Raw genomic sequence first — 18,429 nt, forward strand, 5'->3', positions numbered from 1 at the left:
AAAAATTAAAATAAAAAGTTAGCACTGTATGAAGTTTTCTTGAAGTCCTCTAGAGGGGGACATCACATTAAGGTCTCCTAAGGACATTGTTTACATTTATTGAGTACATAAAGATCATGTGTAACCCCAGTCCCCAAACCCACTGATGGGGGACTGTCTCCTTATTGGGGGATATCAGCGCCCTATGCTGTGTGAGTGGTGGGATAGAGTTGGTCGAGTTCTTTGAGTTTCGTTGGGTTCTGCAGTCCCTTTGGTGCTTCTGCCTTCCAGCTTTGAGAGAGAAGATGGAAGACACCAAACCGACTTCAGGTTGCTGTAGGAAAAGATTCTGAGGAGCTGATAGGAGCTGATTTTTCATTACAGTTGTTTGTGTAGATGTCGTATCCCAGCATTTGACTGTAAACACTGTGCAAGCAGGGTCTATCATGTCTTAACTTTGCATCTCCTCCACCAAAATTCATTGGAAATAGTAGACACTCCAAAAGATGGTTCCTACTTCTGGAATGCACTCTCTCCCCACCTCCACTTCCACCTACTTTCCTTCAAAGCACAACTGAATTTCTGCTTGAATTACTTTGCCTTACTTTTGTAACATGGATTGTACCAAACAGGCACAGATATCCTCTGCCTATTTCTTATAGACCAGGAATCCTTAAATTTCCAGTGCTTATAAAGCTGTGTTACACACTTGGTGCTTTTTATGTTTTGATAACTGTATTTCAATATAAATGGTTTCCTGTGCAATCCAGCATATTTTGCTTTATCCATTTGAAAGTTTATTCTGAGAAGGGTCCCATAGAATGCACTTAATTGCCAAAGGGCCCATAACACCAAATAGTTAAAGAACCCCTGATGTACAGCACATGAGAACTCTGGAGGCCAGCTTCTAGTCATATAGGATATCAATAAGAGTCTCTTAGCCAGAAGAGCTAATGACTCATGGAACCTTTTGAAAGAGGAGACAGTTCTTGGCTGGGCCTCTTAGCTATGGCTTTCCAGGTAATAAGATACGATTTTCAGTGAGAGGTGGAAGACAGTTCTTCTCTATATATACTATTCCCCATACAGATTAGCTCAGGGCAGTTAGGTGGCATAACAGAGCTCTGGGCCTGGAGTAAGGAAGGCTCATCTTCCTGAATTCAAATACGGCCTCAGACGTGTACTAGCTATGTGACCCTGGGTAAGTCACTTAACTTTGCCTCAGTTTTCTCATCTGTAAAATGAACTGAGAAAGAAATGGCAAACCACCCTAAAATATTTGCTAAGAAAACCTCAAATGGAGTCACAAAAAGCTGGACACAAATGAAAAATGACCCCCTCCAAAAGATACCACATAGCCTGTGGACTCGAGGAAGCAGGCATATACCAGGGGCCCCTGGATATCTGCCTCATCTGTGTTTTCTTTCTTTTAGGAGATTTTGTGAATTTTGAAAAACCAAACGTCTCAGTGTGGTGGTAAAAGTATACGTGAGAATGGTAAAAGTTGTAGCAAGGCAGAGTCAGACCAGCATTAAGTGAAACGTACACATTGAAGAGAGTGGTTGTTGCCAGAAGGACTAAGTTTGGCCTGTTTTGTAGAGTTGTTAGGATAATATCTGGAGGAGTGGAAATATAATATGGCTAATTAGCAGTCTTGCAAAAACTTTTATTTCTTAGTAAGGCTTAATTACCACCCTCCCAGTAGACTGTATCAATGGTTATAAATTAAGTTATTGGATTCTGTTATAATCATTCTATTAATGTGAGCTACGAATCTCATGCTTATTATTCTCTATAGAAATAAATTCATATTGTCCATTCCTCTTTGGAGAGACCCAAACATGGGTCATAATTTTTATCACAATTAGCATCATCCCTAGGATTTTAATGAGCAAATGACTGCGAAAATAGAGGAGCCTCTAATTAGAGGTGGGCACTCCATGAATGAAGTTGGAGCAAACTGAGTACAAGACCAGGAGTAGTTCAGGTTGCTAACCCCTATGAGTCCCAGTTAAGTGCTTCATTGTTAAACCTTGCATAAGTTTTGCATTTTCTTATCTGTATATATGTTAGTACCTTCACCCCTAATTGCATTGAAGTTCTTTAAAGTTAGGGAATGTGGATTTTTATTTTCATATCACTAGGGTCCATCATAGCACTTTAGACTTATTAAATATTTTCTCATTTTTTTTTTGAATAACAAAGAACTAGAAACAAAGCAGATACTCTTCAATTGAAGGATGGCTGAAAAAATGCAGTATGTGAATGAATAAAATTATCCCTTAAGAAATAATGACTATGAAAAATTAAGAAAAGCATGGGAAAACATGAACTGAATACAGAGTGAGCTAAGCAGAACCAGGAAATCTATGCAATAAATAAAACAACTTAAATAGGAAAAAAATCATTAATTCCATGGAATTTTGATTGTTTTGTCTGGAGAAGTGTTCATAAACCATACTTTCCTTACTTCTTTGAAGTAAGAATCTAGGAGTGTGAAATATTACATATGAGACATTGTTGATATGTTAATTGGGTTTTTTGGACAGCTTTTTCTCTTTTTCTCTGTTACAAGCAATGTCTTTTGATAGGCATAAGAATTGGAATATATTCAAATATAAAATTTATCTAAAAACAAAATATATCAAAAGACAATTAAAAAAATCTAAAAAAACCCCACCCCAAACATATTGTTGTTGTTGTTTTTTTAATTGCTTTAAAAGGGCATTAGGAGTGAAGGAGCTCCTGAAGTTCCCTCTTCCTCCTGCTTCCCTCTTCTCCCAACAGGATGCCCAAACATATATTCCAATTGGCCATTACCAACTGGATGTTACACTGATGACATAACAAATGACTTGCTTCAATGACCCAGAGGACACTCCATTATTCCCATAACAAAGTGTTTTGTTTTCTATGACTTAAAGTTTTTCATGAGATTTATATATGGACGTTGTTTGTCAGAATGCCCAAATATGACTTTTTTCAATTAATCATGGTTTCTTTCCTTCTTTTCTCTCCCTCTCTTCAGCTTGGGTGCCCCCACCTCCTTCCATTTCAACCTCTCCCTTCCTTTTTTTGGGTAGTGCCAATAGTGGAGAAGGAGGAATTTCTGGAAGGATGCCAAATTTGGCTTCAGATCATTTCCCTTCAACACACACTGGCCTCTGAAAACCAGATTCTGTTTGTCATTTGCTTTACTTTGCTCTCCCAGCATTGTGTCATTCTGATGGTAATGCTGATGGATTTCAAGCTTGCCTCGCAGAGTAACGCACAAGGTTTTCATAAGCCCATTAATCTTAAAAGAAAAACTGTCAGATGCAAACAATACCCGTATGCCTGATGTTGCAAAGGCATACTAACTCTTAACATCCATTTCCAGGGAATATTATCTTTCAGAGACACTGTGTTTTCTTGAACTGCATTCTAATGTACCTGTGTTTTAGGTTTTCATAGGACTGAAAAAGCTAGCTTTACAAGCCCTAGGTGGCTGATTAAAGGCAATTCAGTACATTTGCCAAAAGCAAATAATAGGAGCGATCCCATGGCAGGGAAAGGAAGGCCATGATTACAAGAAACATGTAATTACATTAGTTTTCACATAATGTAATGTAAGTAGTTCTTATTAATGCTGAATTGGTAAATCATTGTATCCTGAGGAGTACCATGGCCTGTGCGTAATATGAAGGAATTGTTAGTAGCAGATGAAATGCTTGGGCCCAATTCTCTCCCCTGTGGAAGAGTTCCTAACTCAAATGCTCCTATTTGGAAGGCATTTTCCCTTTTTGTTCCAAAGTTAGCCAAATGTGTGGTATGAATTAAGCATCTGAGATGGCTCTAAACGTCATTTGGAAGTTTGCCAGGCCACAAGCAAGAACAAGCCAGTAGCTTGTTTTAATTTAATGGTGTTGAAGTGTTCCATTGTAATTAAGCATCTGAAAATTAAATAGAAACAGTCATTAAGCTCAGCAATACAAAGCCACCAGACCAAAGAATATAAATTATTGTAAATAGAAATCCCCCCAAACTTTGTCATTTGGGCTTGAGATTGCTTACTTCAATGGGGGGTAAGGGTGAAGGGCAGGGTAGAGAGACCACTGGCATTTAATGCCGTCAAAATTAATGAACAAGGACAGTTAATCTAGGGGGATTGAGGTTGTCATATGTTTAGCCTTTTTTTTTTAGTGGTAGCAATACTGGGTTTAAAAATCGCTGAGGCGATTGGACAAGATTTAACCCAGTCCATGTATTGTAATCACACCCTATTTCTGTGAAGTTCTTATGAATCACCACTTGAGACAGAAGTACAACAAAATAAACAAATGACACACAAAGTTAGAAAGAATTTTTTTAACCTCTGCCATTTTAAGTCAGCACACACAGTTAGTACTGTTGTCCTTTTCTCCATTCCGATCCACAGGTTAGAAGGTTTATATAGTTGCAACTGCTCAGTCTGTTTCTATCTCACACTTGTTGCAACTTAAGAAATGCAGAAAGATTTTCCTATGGCTAGTTTAAGAAAGAATAGGCAAATATTAAGTATAGTATCCTATGATTATTTAGGTAGCTTTTTCTCATGTAAAAAAAATCCATCATGTAATTTCACTAAGTCAGGTGACTGATTATTCCTCATTGCAAAAGCTCATGGAAACTCTGATCATGGTTTTGGTCTGGCAAATGAGAGGCAACCCCACATAGTGGAGTGTGAGAAAAGTGTTGGATTTGGAGGCAGTAGACCTGAGTTCAAGTCCCAGCTTTTACAATCAGCCATGTGACCTTGGACAAACTAGCTCTGAAAAGGCATTGTAGTGTAATAGAGAAGGCATGCATTGTATACCTGTATACCACTGTATACCTCATATAGAGTCAGCAAAAACTCACGTACCAATCCCATCTCTAACACTACTAGCTATAAACTATCATGGGACCACGAACAAAACACTTAACTTTTCCGTGCTTATTTCCTTATGTCTAAAATGGGCATTACATCACCTGCCCAACAGGATTGCTGTGAGAATCAAATGGGCCAATGCACATAAAAGTCCTTGTAAGCTTTAAAGTAGTCTATGAATGTCAGCTATTTTTATCAACAGGTTACCTTTCTGCTCCTCATTTTCCTTGTCTGTAAAACACATTCACTGTGTCATAGGGAAGTACTTTGATGGAAGTACTTTGTAAACTATATAAATATACACACTATATAAATAGGCACACATATTAAATGTGTGCATATAAGTCTGCTGGATTGTCCTAAATGTGTCCTCTTTGTTCCCTGGATAATCTTTTCCTAAGTGGGCTGAGAATAATCAACAGTTATACCTCATGGAGACAAGGATATAATGGACGATTTAAATCTACAGTATTAGAGCCTCCCCTCTCCCACTGATAACATACTTAAAGATTCATAAAGGACTTACCTTCACAACAATCATGGAATGCAACTAGTGCAAAGCATTATTTTCCATTTAACAGATTAAGAAATTGAGACTGAGAGCGACAAAATGATTCATTCTAGGCTCCATAACAGTATATGTCAGAGTCAGGATTCAAATTAAGTTTTATGATTTAAACCCAATGCCCCTTTCTATACAAAGTGGGCCTAATGTAGCCAGATGATAGACATCAACCCAGGGTGATTTTATTTCACAAGAATGTATTTTGCTAAGAGCTTCCTGACGTGGGGGGAGGTGGTCACACTCAATATTATCCAATGACTGCTACAGGGCAATCTTGGAATCTTTCTGCTTAGGTGCTACAGAGGAATTGGTAAGGTAGAAATGATATCCGTTGACACCAGTTTCATCAGCAGACAAGCAAAGTCAACATTGGTGGGTTTGACATCACCTGAATTTGTTTTGCCTATCTCAGTTGCTTATATGATGACTAAACATCGAGTTGGCATTTTTTTTCCCCACATGAGCAGCAGTATTTCCCGAAAAATATAGTCAGGTGAAGAATGTTTTATCAATAATAAGAATCATGTTTTCTTTGGAAGCAACTACCTAGTTTCCACCCTAGTCCCCTTAACTTTGTCTTTGCTAGGCTGCAATCCTTAAAGGTCCAGTAGTGTTTCATGGGTTCCTCTTCACTTATATGGTTTTACTGCCTGGTTGTAAACCTCTCCTCACCTCTGAAACTCAGCCTTGAAATGGTTTCTATTTGTACAGATGGTAGGAATGTTTCCTCTGAGCAGTTTTAAAATTAAAAACACCCAGTGTTCATTTTATTTTGTTAAAATTATAGAATTACATTTTCAGCTCCAGAAATGCAGAACCCAATTGTTTTATTTTTAGTAGATTTAAGTGCTGATGTAACACAGGCTGCTCCCACTTGAAAATATTAAATGTATCTTCATTTTTCTTTATAACAAAACATCTTTGTGATATGACTCTATTTTAGATTGTTTCACTATCCTTGGCCAATGATTTTACAAAGAGTACTATTTTTCACAGAGGGAACAGGCTTGAGAGTGTGGATGGCTTAGAGCAGTCCATCACTGTTACTGGAAAAGCAATTCACAAACGCTTCCTGCTGATTGAGGAAAGACCCTTAAACTACTGGCAGCAAAGCAAGGGACTTAATAATAGTGGCTTGCTGTTTTTCATGACCCAAGCAAGAGAACTTCCTAGAAGCTTGTGCCAGAAAATGCACTTAGATCAAGTTAAGGACTCTATATGTAAACAGGAGTGGTTTACCAAGGTAGAGGAGCTCCAGGATCACGATGACTCCTATACTGCCTCTGCCCTCCTGCTTTCTTGAACAGTGTGCCAGTGTATGCACAATCATGCTTCCCCATTTCCACAGTATATTTCACCGCACCCTAATAATATAGCTTCATTTACCTAGAATGTTATGGTTACAAAACACTTTATAACTCCAACCACTTTTTATCCTTACCACAATCCTTTTAGGTGGGTGGTACAAGTATTATGATGATGATCCTTTATCTTACAAATGAGGAAACTGAGACAGAGAAAATTGTGACATGTCCAAAGTCATAGAGCTTGTGGATGACAGTCAGGCTCGCTGATTCTAAGGTTTTTTGTTCCTTCAAGTAAAGCACTGTACAAAACCATGGAAGACCAGAGATGGTGGCAACATTTCAATGGTCTTCTCCATTTTCCTTCTACTGATAGGGCAGCCCTGTGAAACATTTGATGACATGGCTTGCAGTGATGCTTACAGAATATCTAGCCCAATATGCTTATTTCACAGATGACAGATTGCAGCCCAAAAAGGTGAAAGAAGCTTAATCATGATCACCCAGTGGACTGAGTGACGCAGCCATGAATTGAATTGTTTTCTCTGACTCCAAATCCAATATCCTTTCCAATGCACCATGCTGCATTTCTCCAGGACTCCCTGGAAGACCTATTGAGATCACTCTTACCTTGACTCAATCACCAGACTTTTTCCCCTTTCCAGTTGTCTTACCACCCTGGAGAAATCTCTGTCCTGAATTCTTACTTTCCTGATTAGTAACTGCCCTCATTTTAGAGAAGCCCACAGTCATGTATTCACCTCACTTGCCACTAGACTCCTGACTTCTCTTCCCCACCCCTGCCAATATAGCCAAGTGTTCTGAGCCTAGACTCAGAAAGAACTCAGCTCAATCTGATCTCAGATACTTACTAGCTGGTGTGACCCTGGACAAGGTACTTACCTATGTTCGCCTCATTTCCTCAACTATAAAATGGGGACATAAATAATATTTACCTTCCAAGGTTGTTGTGAGGATAAAATGAGATATTTGTAAAGGGTTTAGCACAGTGCCACACATGGGCACTTAACAAATCCATGTTTCCTTTCTCCCTTGTGCCTAGGCAGGTATTTTTTCCCCAATATTCCCCTCCCCTTCCCATTCTAATTCCTTCTTTGTTCCACTAACTCTCTTCTACGTTTTGTCTTCCCTTATTAGAACATATATTGAGAGTAGGGACTCTCTTGTTTGGATATATTTATATCTCCAGGACTTAGGATAATGCCTGACAAGTGCTTAATAAATCTCTCTCTCTCTGTCTGTCTCTACTTCTCTTTCTTTCTTTTTCTTTCTATCTAACCAGGAGAGGAATATAAGGAGTATAATATATTTGAGAGTACAGGTCTTTACTCAACTTTTTGAACATTAAAGAAATGCTACAAGTTTTCAGCGAACTACCCTCATTACCATTTTCCACAGGAACCGTATACAACTTGCCTTTGAGAATCAAATACATGTATTTCTAGACTCCATTACTAGCAAGATCCTAAGCTTGAATTCTGGATGAACTTGGAACAAACATCATTGATTTTTGAAAGGCTGAGATTTACAATGAAGTTTTAGATTCCAGGGTTATACAATAGGCTTTATCTTCACTATATATTTTACACAGGAAAAGTATAAAGAATAATGTGATGTTCTCTCTGATACATCCAATCAACTCAGAAAAACATTTGTGATCCTCGAAATGTGAAGTCCAATGGGGTGGCTTATGTATCATTTCAGTTAGAGAAACAAAAAAGCAGGACAGCATTACCATAGATATGGATAATCCTTTTAGGCAAAACAATCTGAAGTCCCTAAAAAGGTAATCCTCATATCCCTTAATCCAAGACCTTATAATTTCTTTTTCTTTTTTAACATTTTATTCACCACTGTATTAAGACTGGGCAATCAACAAAACATTAAATCCATCCCCAGTTTGTAGCATGTTCTAATTTCCTAGGTATAAAATGTTCACCATGAAAGTTTATAAATCAGTTCTTGTAAACAGGTTCCAGAATTCAACACAACTCTGGGTAAGAGTCTTGAGTCCCTGTCATATGAATATATACTGAAGGAACTTGGGGTGTTTAATTTTGAGAAAAGAATACTTGAGAGGGACATAATAGCTACTTTTGAAAGGCTATCATATGGAAAAAGGATTAGCTTTCTGCTTCTCTTCCCAAGAGTTATCCTTCTAAGAGGAAGGACAATAGGTGGTAGTTGCAGAGAAAATTTAGACTTCGTGTCAAGAATAACTTTCCAAAAATTGGAGTTATCAATGGATGCGATAAGGAGTTGCCTTGAGAAGTTGTGGGTTCCCTTCCCTGAAAGTCTCCAGGTAGAACCTGGATGACCACTTGATTTTTAAATGTCAATTGTAATTGATCAATATCCCTTCCAAGTTCAGGAATTCTTTGATGGTATTTTAGACAGATATGGAAGGCACGTTAGGAGGAATAGCTCCTGTGAGCCTGCCCTGTAGGTTTGGGCTAGCTTTTCCTGGAGCTTGGAGCCTGGTTTGGATCTTTTCTTTACAAGTATTGAAACTTTTCTTGGCGCTTGATTGATTTAAGGCAAAGTTTCAGATTGTTTATGTGGCTTCTTATTTGCTTATGTAAAAAGGACTTCACATCTGTCCCATCTCCTTCAATATTCATTCTTCCCTCTTTCATCCCCTCTCTCTCTCTAATCTTCAGATTTTCCCTATCTGCTGGCTGCTTCTCTGTTGATTACAGCTCTCCCATATTTCTGCATTTTCGCTGGCTGTCCCTCAACCCTAGAATATACTCTTCCTCATCTCTACCTTCTGGCGTACATCAAAGCTGCCTAAATTCTACATTCTAAAGCATCAGCTAATTAGTGGTATGCAAGTGGTATCCTACTGTTTAGGTTCTTCTTAGAACACATGCCAATCCTATCTAACCTTTAGACTAGCTTGGCAATACTAGTCACCTGGTCTCTTTACTATGAGTGAAAGCAGCATGTCTGTGCTAGCTCCTGAAGTATCTTAATACTTATTCTAATCACACCTATGCCTACCCAGATTGACAGCTATTTATTTATTTATTTTTGTTCTCATGAATCTTTAATCTATCTCTTCCTTTCCATTTCTTCCTTCCTATTGACCCATAAGGTGTTCAGGTATCCTTAATCTTTCAAGTTTATCTAGTTACCAAATTATCTCTCTCAATACTTTCATAGATAAGCTTCCTGAAAAGTTTAAGCCTAGTATCTGCACTTTCTCATTTTCTTGTCTCACCAACGCTTAACAATATGGTTTCTATACTCATCATTCTACTGAAACTAATCTCTCAAAGATCACCATTGAACATATTTGCCAAATCCAGTTACCATTTTTAGTCTTCATCTTCTTCAAGTTCTTTGATGATTTTGACACTGTCATCATTCCCCTTTACTGTATACTTTCTCCTCCCTTGGCACCAAAAGTTTTAGGCTGCTGCTTTTCTTCCTATCTCTCTAATGAATCATCTTTCTCATTCAAGCTTCTTTCTCATTTCTCAGTCTCACCATCTTCACCATTTTTTACCACACTTTTTTGGTTACTAAATAATTTGCTTATCGTACTGCATTTACAAAGAAAACCGACATTGCACCCAAGTACAAAAAGTAAAAATGTACTTTCCTTCAGACTTGATGTATTGTTGCTTCTTCCTGGCAGCAAGTACAAATCCTTTAGTGAGCATTTTATGAGCATAGGATGAAAGCTCAAGAGAGCAAGCATGAGACACCTAGAAGACTGGATTCCACAGTTGCCTCTTCAAGTTTTCTAATGCATCTGGTTTCTTAAGTGAGTCAGGGGGGAAAAGCACTAATTTGGTAGGGAAACATTTGAGAAATTGCATTATAGGACTTATCTTACCACCATAATAAAAAGTTATTCTCTTTACATCAGAATTATTGCTTTCGTATCAGATTATTTTTTGGAAAGGAATGAATCCAGTTTTTCTTCCTCAAAATCTTTACCAGAAATACCTTTGTTGTTGTTGCTGAGTCATTTCAATCATTTCTGGTTCTCAACCTCATTTGGCGGTTTCTTGAAAAAGATCATGGAGTGATTTGAGGTTTCCTTCTTCAGCTCATTTTACACATGAGGAATTAAGGCAAACAGGGTTAAGTGATTTGCCAAGGTCTTACTGGTATTAAGTGTCTGAGGCCAAATTTGAACTCAGGTCCTGCCAATTCAAGGGTTTTACTCTATCACCTAGTTTTCCCTTAGAAATGTCTTTAACAATTATGACAATGGTTTTAAGGAAATTTAACTTGAATTCTTGTTTATCATCATTTAAAATGCAGATAAATCTGGAATCCCAGGGAATAACTATATTTCTGAAAGATTTCTCTAATATTATGAATATTTAGTGAGCTTTATTTCTTTATTCCTCACAGATGTGTATAGGCAGCCAGGCCTAGATATCACCTAGAGAAATAATGTCATCTGTTTTCACGAGTATCACCAAAGCAAGAATCTGATTGACTAGTCACAGCAATGCCTACATCTTATGTGGATCACACATAATGGCACCATCTGTTTTCTTGCCATTAGATTTCAAACTCACATATAGAGAACAGCACATAACAGTCCCACTGATAGTTCTAAAAATATTTTCTCTCTCATTGCATTTGTTTGGCCATCTGGAAATCCCACAATTCTGAAGCAGAATCCATCCTCTGTGAAAGCACTGCTTCCCAGTGTCCTTTGGTTCATAATGAGGAAATGACACCAATCCTGCCAAAATTTGCCTTTTGGTTGTGATTTATTTTAATATAGGGGGCAAATCTAAGAAAGACCCACCTTCAAACTAGCAAATTCCACAAAGGTTTTTGAACTTCTAAAAAAAATTTAGTTTTCAACATTCATTTCCACAAGATTTTGAATTCCAAATTTTCTCCCCATCTCTCCCCTTCCCCTGCCCCAAGACACAGTGCTTACCCCTTCCCCCAATATGCCCTCTTTTCTACCACACCCCTTCCCTCCCTTATCCATATCTCTCTTTTCTTGTAGGGCAAGATAGATTTCTATACTCTATTAACTGTATTTCTTATTTCCCAGTTGCATGCAAAAACAATTCTCAACATTTGTTCCTAAATCTTTGAGTTCCAACTTCTATCCCTTTCTCCCTCCCCGCATGTCCCCACTGTGAACCCAAGCAATTCAATATAGGCTATACATGTGCAGTTATACAAAAGACTTCCATAATAGTCATATTGTGAAAGACTAACCACATTTTCCTGCATCCTATCCTGCCCCCCATTTCTTCTATTTTCTCTTTTGTGCTTGTCCCTTCCCCAAAGTGTTTACTTCTAGTTACTCCTTCCTCCCATTTCCCTCCCTTCTATCATTCTCCCCACTGCACACTTCTCCCCTTCTCCCCTACTTTTCTGTAGTGTAAGATAGATTTTCATACCAAATTGAGTGTACATGTTTTTCCCTCCTTAAGCCAAACGAGATGAGAGTAATCTTCCCTTTTTTGCTCTCACCTCCCTTCTTTCCCCCTTCATTGAAAAAAAATTTGCCCTTTTCCATTTCTCCCTTTCTTCTTCCAATATATTCCTCTCTCACCCCTTAATTTTATTTTTTTAGCTATCACCCCTTCCTATTCAATTCACCCTGTACCCTCTGTCTATGTGTATATAATCCCTCCAACTACCCAAATACTGAGAAAAGTCTCAAGAGTTACAGATATCGTCTTTCCAGGTAGGAATGTAAGCAGTTCAACTTTAGTAAATCCTTTATGATTTCTCTTTCTTGTTTTTCTTTTCATGCTTCCCTTGATTCTTGTGTTTGACAGTCAAATTTTCTTTTCAGCTCTGGCCTTTTCATCAAGAATGCTTGAAAGTCCTCTATTTCATTGAATGCCCATTTTTTCCCCTTGAAGTATTATACTCAGTTTCACTGAGTAGGTGATTCTTGGTTTTAATCCTACCTCCTTTGACTTCTGGCATATCATATTTTAAACTCTTCAATCCCTTAATGTAGAAGCTGCTAGATCTTGTGTTATCCTGATTGTATTTCCACAATACTTGAATTGTTTCTTTCTGATTGCTTTCAATATTTTCTCCTTAACCTATGAACTCTGGAATTTGGCTACAATATTCCTTGGAGTCTTTCTTTTTGGATCTCTTTCAGGAGGTGATTGGTGGTTTCTTTCAATATTTATTTTACCCTCTGGTTCTAGGATATCAGGGTAATTTTTCTTGAAAATTTCATGAAAGATGATGTCTAGGTTATTTTTTTCATCACGGCTTTCAGGTAGCCCCATGATTTTTAAATTGTCTCTCCTGGATCTATTTTCCAGGTCAGTTGTTTTTCCAATGAGATATTTCACATTGTCTTCTACTTTTTCATTCTTTTGGTTTTATTCTGTAATTTCTTGGTTTATCATAAAGTCATTAGCTTCCATCTGCTCCATTCTAATTTTTAAAGAACTATCTTCTTCAGTGAGCTTTTGAACTTCCTTTTCCATTGGGCTAATTCTGCTCTCAGCCAGGTGCGATAGACTTTTCCTGTTGGCCTCCCAGGGTATCTTGAGCTGGAAATCTTTCACTCTGTTGTTTTGTGGCTTCTGCTGCTCTAGAATTTGTTTAGAGTCATTTTTACAGGTATTTTATGGGCTTTAGGGGGAGAGTTATAGCAGATCCATCCTTCTTCTCTACCACCTTGACTCTGCCACTCTTTTTTTTTTTCAAAAACAAAACAAAACAAAAGCCTTACATACATCCTAATCTTTTCTGATATTATTGAGGTTCAATAGTTACATTTTCCTCTAATGAGTCACCACCTGTATGGTAATACTAATAAATAGCAACAGAGAATCAGTATAGTTCAGGGGGAAAGTTCAGGATTTGAAGTCAGAGAACATGAATTTGAATTTCAACTCTGGTATATATTATTTATGTGACCTTGGGAAAGTCACCTCACTTCCTTGGACCTCATACCTATAAACTGAGTCATATTTGACTAGGTGACCTCTATAGTCTTTTTTAGATTCCTGAGTTGAACGGTGACAACTACTAAGCATTTCTGACCACTCCAACAAATACACTAAACTCTTAATCAACACAAACCACAACATCACCTGAACTGATTCATAATGAAGGTGGGCAAGAATGGGGGAAAGTTATTAGGTCCAGTATTAGTCAATTATTAAATCTATTAAGTCTACTAATATCCAGTCTAGCAAAAGAATACTTCCAGTTATTCAGATCTCTTTTCCAATTCAATAAGTTCAGTTTCAAATCCTTACAAAACAGTTCTCAGGAATATGGTCAGACTAAAATTTCTTGGAATTTGGCACTTCTGTGCCATGGAGCTAATGTGTCAACACTGAGGTGGGTCTTGCAGAAAAATCCACCAACCAGTATTTCAAGGCGTCCTCTTTGTCCTACTTGTGTGCTGGGCACAAAGGCAACAAAGTTGTCTGGGAGTGGCAGCTCTCTTTGTATTCCAGTAGAAAGTCTAACAAGACAGATCACCATGTTTCTAGCCTGTCTTCTGACCAAGTGAGCTTCCCAGTAGACCAACGCCCATGGGATGGAGCTCCTGAAGATTAAGTATGGATGAGCTTTTCATTTTTCTAACATGAACAATGGATGCTTGCCTAATACTGGCATTCATAGTCTGGTGAGTTGAAAGCACTAATGCTCACCTTGTTTAATTCAAATATCATTGCCAAGGCAAAGGAGAATGAATATGAGAAAAGTAATTCTATTTTTGCCCCTGCCAACTCTCCTTGGTGAAGTCGTTTAGGCTAAATTTACAATAACGTAACCATGTTTTGCATTTGTTTAGTACTTTATACTTCTCAAAACACTTTCATATTATTTGGGTAGGAAGTGCATGGATTATTGTCTCTATTTTGCAGATGAAAAACAAAAGCACAGATAGGGATAGAGGGACTTGACCTAGACTACACCCCAAGATGGTGACAGAGCTGAGACTAGAACCAAGGGCTCTTGACTCCTTTCTAGTCTATTTTCTCCTACAATGCTATAAGGCAACACTATGGGTGAACTGATTTTATAAAAAATGGACAAAGTAGATTATCTGACTATGTCATAGACTGTCTGTTTCACATGCACAGAACTTACTAGTCTTGGTTTCCAAATTTATACAGTAGGAATGAGGGGTAGAGATGCATATAGGTATGTTGACTAGGGTAGAGGTGGGGATTTAGGAGAGGACAGTGGTGGAAAAGAAAGTGTATGAATTTTCTCTGGTTTCATGTCTCTAAAACAGAGGTTTTTAACATTGAATCCAGAGACTGCCCCCACCTACCAACCCAATGTGTCAGTAGATAGAATTTGAGGGATGCAATCTGTAAACTTGTATAGAGGGGGAAATGTACATCTTTATTTTAATATAATTGTTTTGCTTTATAATCATATGTATTGTATTTTATTTATTTAAAGACATGCTTCTGAGAAGGAATTCCCTAGACTTACTGCCAAAGGGTGCGTGATACAAAAAACCCCCCAAACCAAAAACAATCTAAGAAATCCTGGAGTAGGTGAACTAGATTTGACCATGTAACACAAGGCTACATTTGAGGTGGTCTAATGGTCTCGCCCTAGATTCTTAACCTGGGGTCCACAGATCTTCAAAGTCATCAATTTTAGGGGACACATAAATGTTGATGGGTATAATTCATCTTTATTTTCCCTGGCCTCTACCTGAAATATAGCATTTTCTTCCACTATTTAAAAATATTATTATGAGAAGTGGTTCATAGACTTCAACAAAACTTTCAAGAGTCCATCACACAAAGTTCAAGGGCCATTAGTCTAAGGCTTAAATCAAATAAGATCTCAAGATATCTCATATTTTACTAAATAGCATTTTCAATGCACACTACTCCATTTTACCAGATAGGCTTCAGCCCAGGCAAAAGAGCCAGGTAAAGGTACCATTGCCTGATAGAACAACAAGATATTCCGGTAACATTCCTTTTCCTTAATCCTAAGACCCCATGGACAATCATCAGTGTTGCCAAATTTTAATTTCAAATTCTTGTTTGTTCAGATCCAAATGTTTGTATTTCAGATGGACTTGGACTGAAGTCCTAACCTGCTGCTTGATCATCACATGGAGGGGACCCAGATTTCCTGAAAGCAATGCCAGCAGAGGGCATGCTTTGGCAGGTTCTATCCAAACTTGAAAGGCTTAAAGCACTGGCCTCAGGACAGAAGGCATTCCTGTCATTTGAAGCTCAGCCTAGGTACACTCTGAGAGGCTCTTCAACTGGTTGGCCACACCATGATGAATTTCTCAACTGCAGGACTTCTTAAAACTCAATTCCTAAGTGATCGGCACTGATGAAGGAAGTATGTGTATTCATGAAGTTGTGCATTTTAAAAATAATAGTATTGAAATAAGATAAAGTAGGACAAAAGATTCATATGAAAAATCCTCAATATTCATCACAATTATATTTTAGCCAACTCCTTAAGTCTAACATAGTAAAATGATCCAAACTTATCTACATTCAGCCACTCAATAGCATTTATTAAGCACCTACTATATTCCAGGCTCTGTGCTAAATACTGGGGATACAAAGAAAGGCAAAAAGATAGTCTGCTTTCAAGGAACTCCCAGGTAATAGGGGGTGGCCACATGCAAACAACTGTGTACAAAGAAGATAGATACAAGATAAATTGGAGATAATTAGCAGAGGAATGGCAATAGCATTAAAGGGAATCAGGAAAGTTTTAACCATTCAATGGATAAACAACTAAAAATATTAACCTTCATCAGCTCCTCTATGATGTATTAGACATATGTGATATGCTTTCATATAATCCCATGCTTATTTATTATTCCTTGATTAATCTATTGAATATTTAATAAGTACTTACTGGGTGCAAGGGTTTGTGATAGGTTCTGTCTCTGACACAGTCTGTTTTCTAGGGGAGCTAACTCCTATATAGTGCTTGAAACTTAATAAACACTTAATAAATGTTTATTGACTTCAGTAAATAATCTCAAGAATAGGAATATGCTAAGGGTCATATGAGCAGTGTAAGTAAAAACTATAGTAGTTTAGAGGCAGAAGACATTTTTTACTGCTTGAGTGATCAGATAAAACTTCCTGTAGGAGGTGGCACTTTGAGCTGAGTTTTGAAGGATGGGGAAGATTTTAGCGGGTGCAGACTGAGGCAGAGAAATAGTCCAGATACAGTATATGCTATGAACAAAAAGTATAAGAGCAGAAAAGTGTGAGGGATATCCAAGGAACTACAAATGGACTAGTCAGAGCGGAATAGAGGGTTCACGTGGGGAAGTGTTAGAAGATTTGGCTTAAAAAATTGATCATAACAATTGCTCAGATTTCACTAATAATGTGAGGTTTGCGAATTTCTTTAGGTATGTATGTTATTTCATATGATACTCACAACAACCCAGTGAGGCTGATATTTTTGTCCTCTCCATTTGACAGTCAAGGAAAATGAGGCTCAGGGAAGTTAAATGATTTACCCAGGGTCACACAGCTAGTATGAATTTGAAGCAGATTTTGACCACAGGTATTCCTGAGACCTAATCCAGCAATCTATCTACTATGCAACACTTCTTCTCAAATGGTAGAGATTCTTCAGATCAAGGAATTCGTTTTGTGCCAAACTAAGAAGTTTGGAATTCACCACGGAATTTTTTTTTTAATCTGGAAGAGGGAAGAAGTTCAGTTAAATAACTGTTGGAAGATTAATTGGATTGTGCTGTAAAGGACAGATTACCAGGAAGAGAAATCAAAGGCAGAGGGATTAGTTAGGAAGTTAAAGCAGTAGTACAGATGTTAACTGTAGCCTATGGAAGTGTCTCTGTCCAAAAAGGGCTCTAGCTCTGGATTCATGTGGACCAAGATCAATCCTGGGACACTTGACCCCAAAGAGAAGATATATATCTATATGTATATATCTCTACATCTCTCTTTATATGTATATATACACAGAATACATACATTTGTGCTTCTATATACCTTAAGTTGCAAGTTATGGGTCATTATGCCCCAACTCCATAGCAAAACTCTGGAGAAAATATCCTTCAGAAAGCTTAGGTATGGCTAATGTCTAATGACCCCCCAAAAAGATTAAGAAGTTCCCTTCTACAAAGATATTCAAAGTGCAAAATAGTAAATATCAGATATAGGACAGCTGTTTATAGTACCACAAAAGACATTGTGAAAACACAAAAAATTATAAGTATCCATTCATATTACTTAAAACATAATATATTACTGATCACTTTTATTATACTCTCACAAAAAGTAAGACTTCATTATCTGTGCTTTTTGAGCACCAACTCAAAGTCCCAATTTTCTATAGAAAAGGGAATTGAGGATCTGTCTCAATCTCACCTAGAAAAGTGTTTTTCCTCTTGTTCTGTGCAGTTATCAAGCTACCAGTGGGGAGGGTGAATGTCAGAGAAATCTTTACTCTCTTGCTGAAAGGCCAAGGAAGGAATGACATTGGATATGTTTCAAAAAAATAGGAAGTCATATTTTTTTCACTGTAATTATTTCTGTTCCCTCTTCATGACGCATAGAGTGGGGGCCAACTCTTCCTGGATCAGTTAGTAATGTTCTTTAGCATTACACCCTCACCTCCATGATGGAGACCAAAAAACTGATCCAGTCCTTGGTCATATTTGACCTTTAGGAAGGGACTAGAGCACATGTCTCACTAGAAGAATCCCA

General features: G+C 37.7%; 1 long non-coding RNA gene across 2 annotated transcripts in view; it reads left to right on the plus strand.

Moving 5' to 3' along the window:
* The window catches only part of LOC140527869 (uncharacterized), a 68,011-nt gene extending 50,701 nt beyond the window's left edge, over positions 1-17,310 (plus strand). For both annotated transcript variants that reach the window (XR_011974957.1, XR_011974956.1), the window contains exon 3: positions 15,783-17,310. This is a non-coding gene — a long non-coding RNA (uncharacterized lncRNA). The remainder of the gene's footprint in view (positions 1-15,782) is intronic.
* The last annotated feature ends 1,119 nt before the right edge of the window (positions 17,311-18,429 follow it).

The sequence above is a fragment of the Notamacropus eugenii genome, chromosome 1 (assembly GCF_028372415.1).
Source record: "Notamacropus eugenii isolate mMacEug1 chromosome 1, mMacEug1.pri_v2, whole genome shotgun sequence".
Taxonomy (NCBI): Eukaryota; Metazoa; Chordata; class Mammalia; order Diprotodontia; family Macropodidae; genus Notamacropus; species Notamacropus eugenii.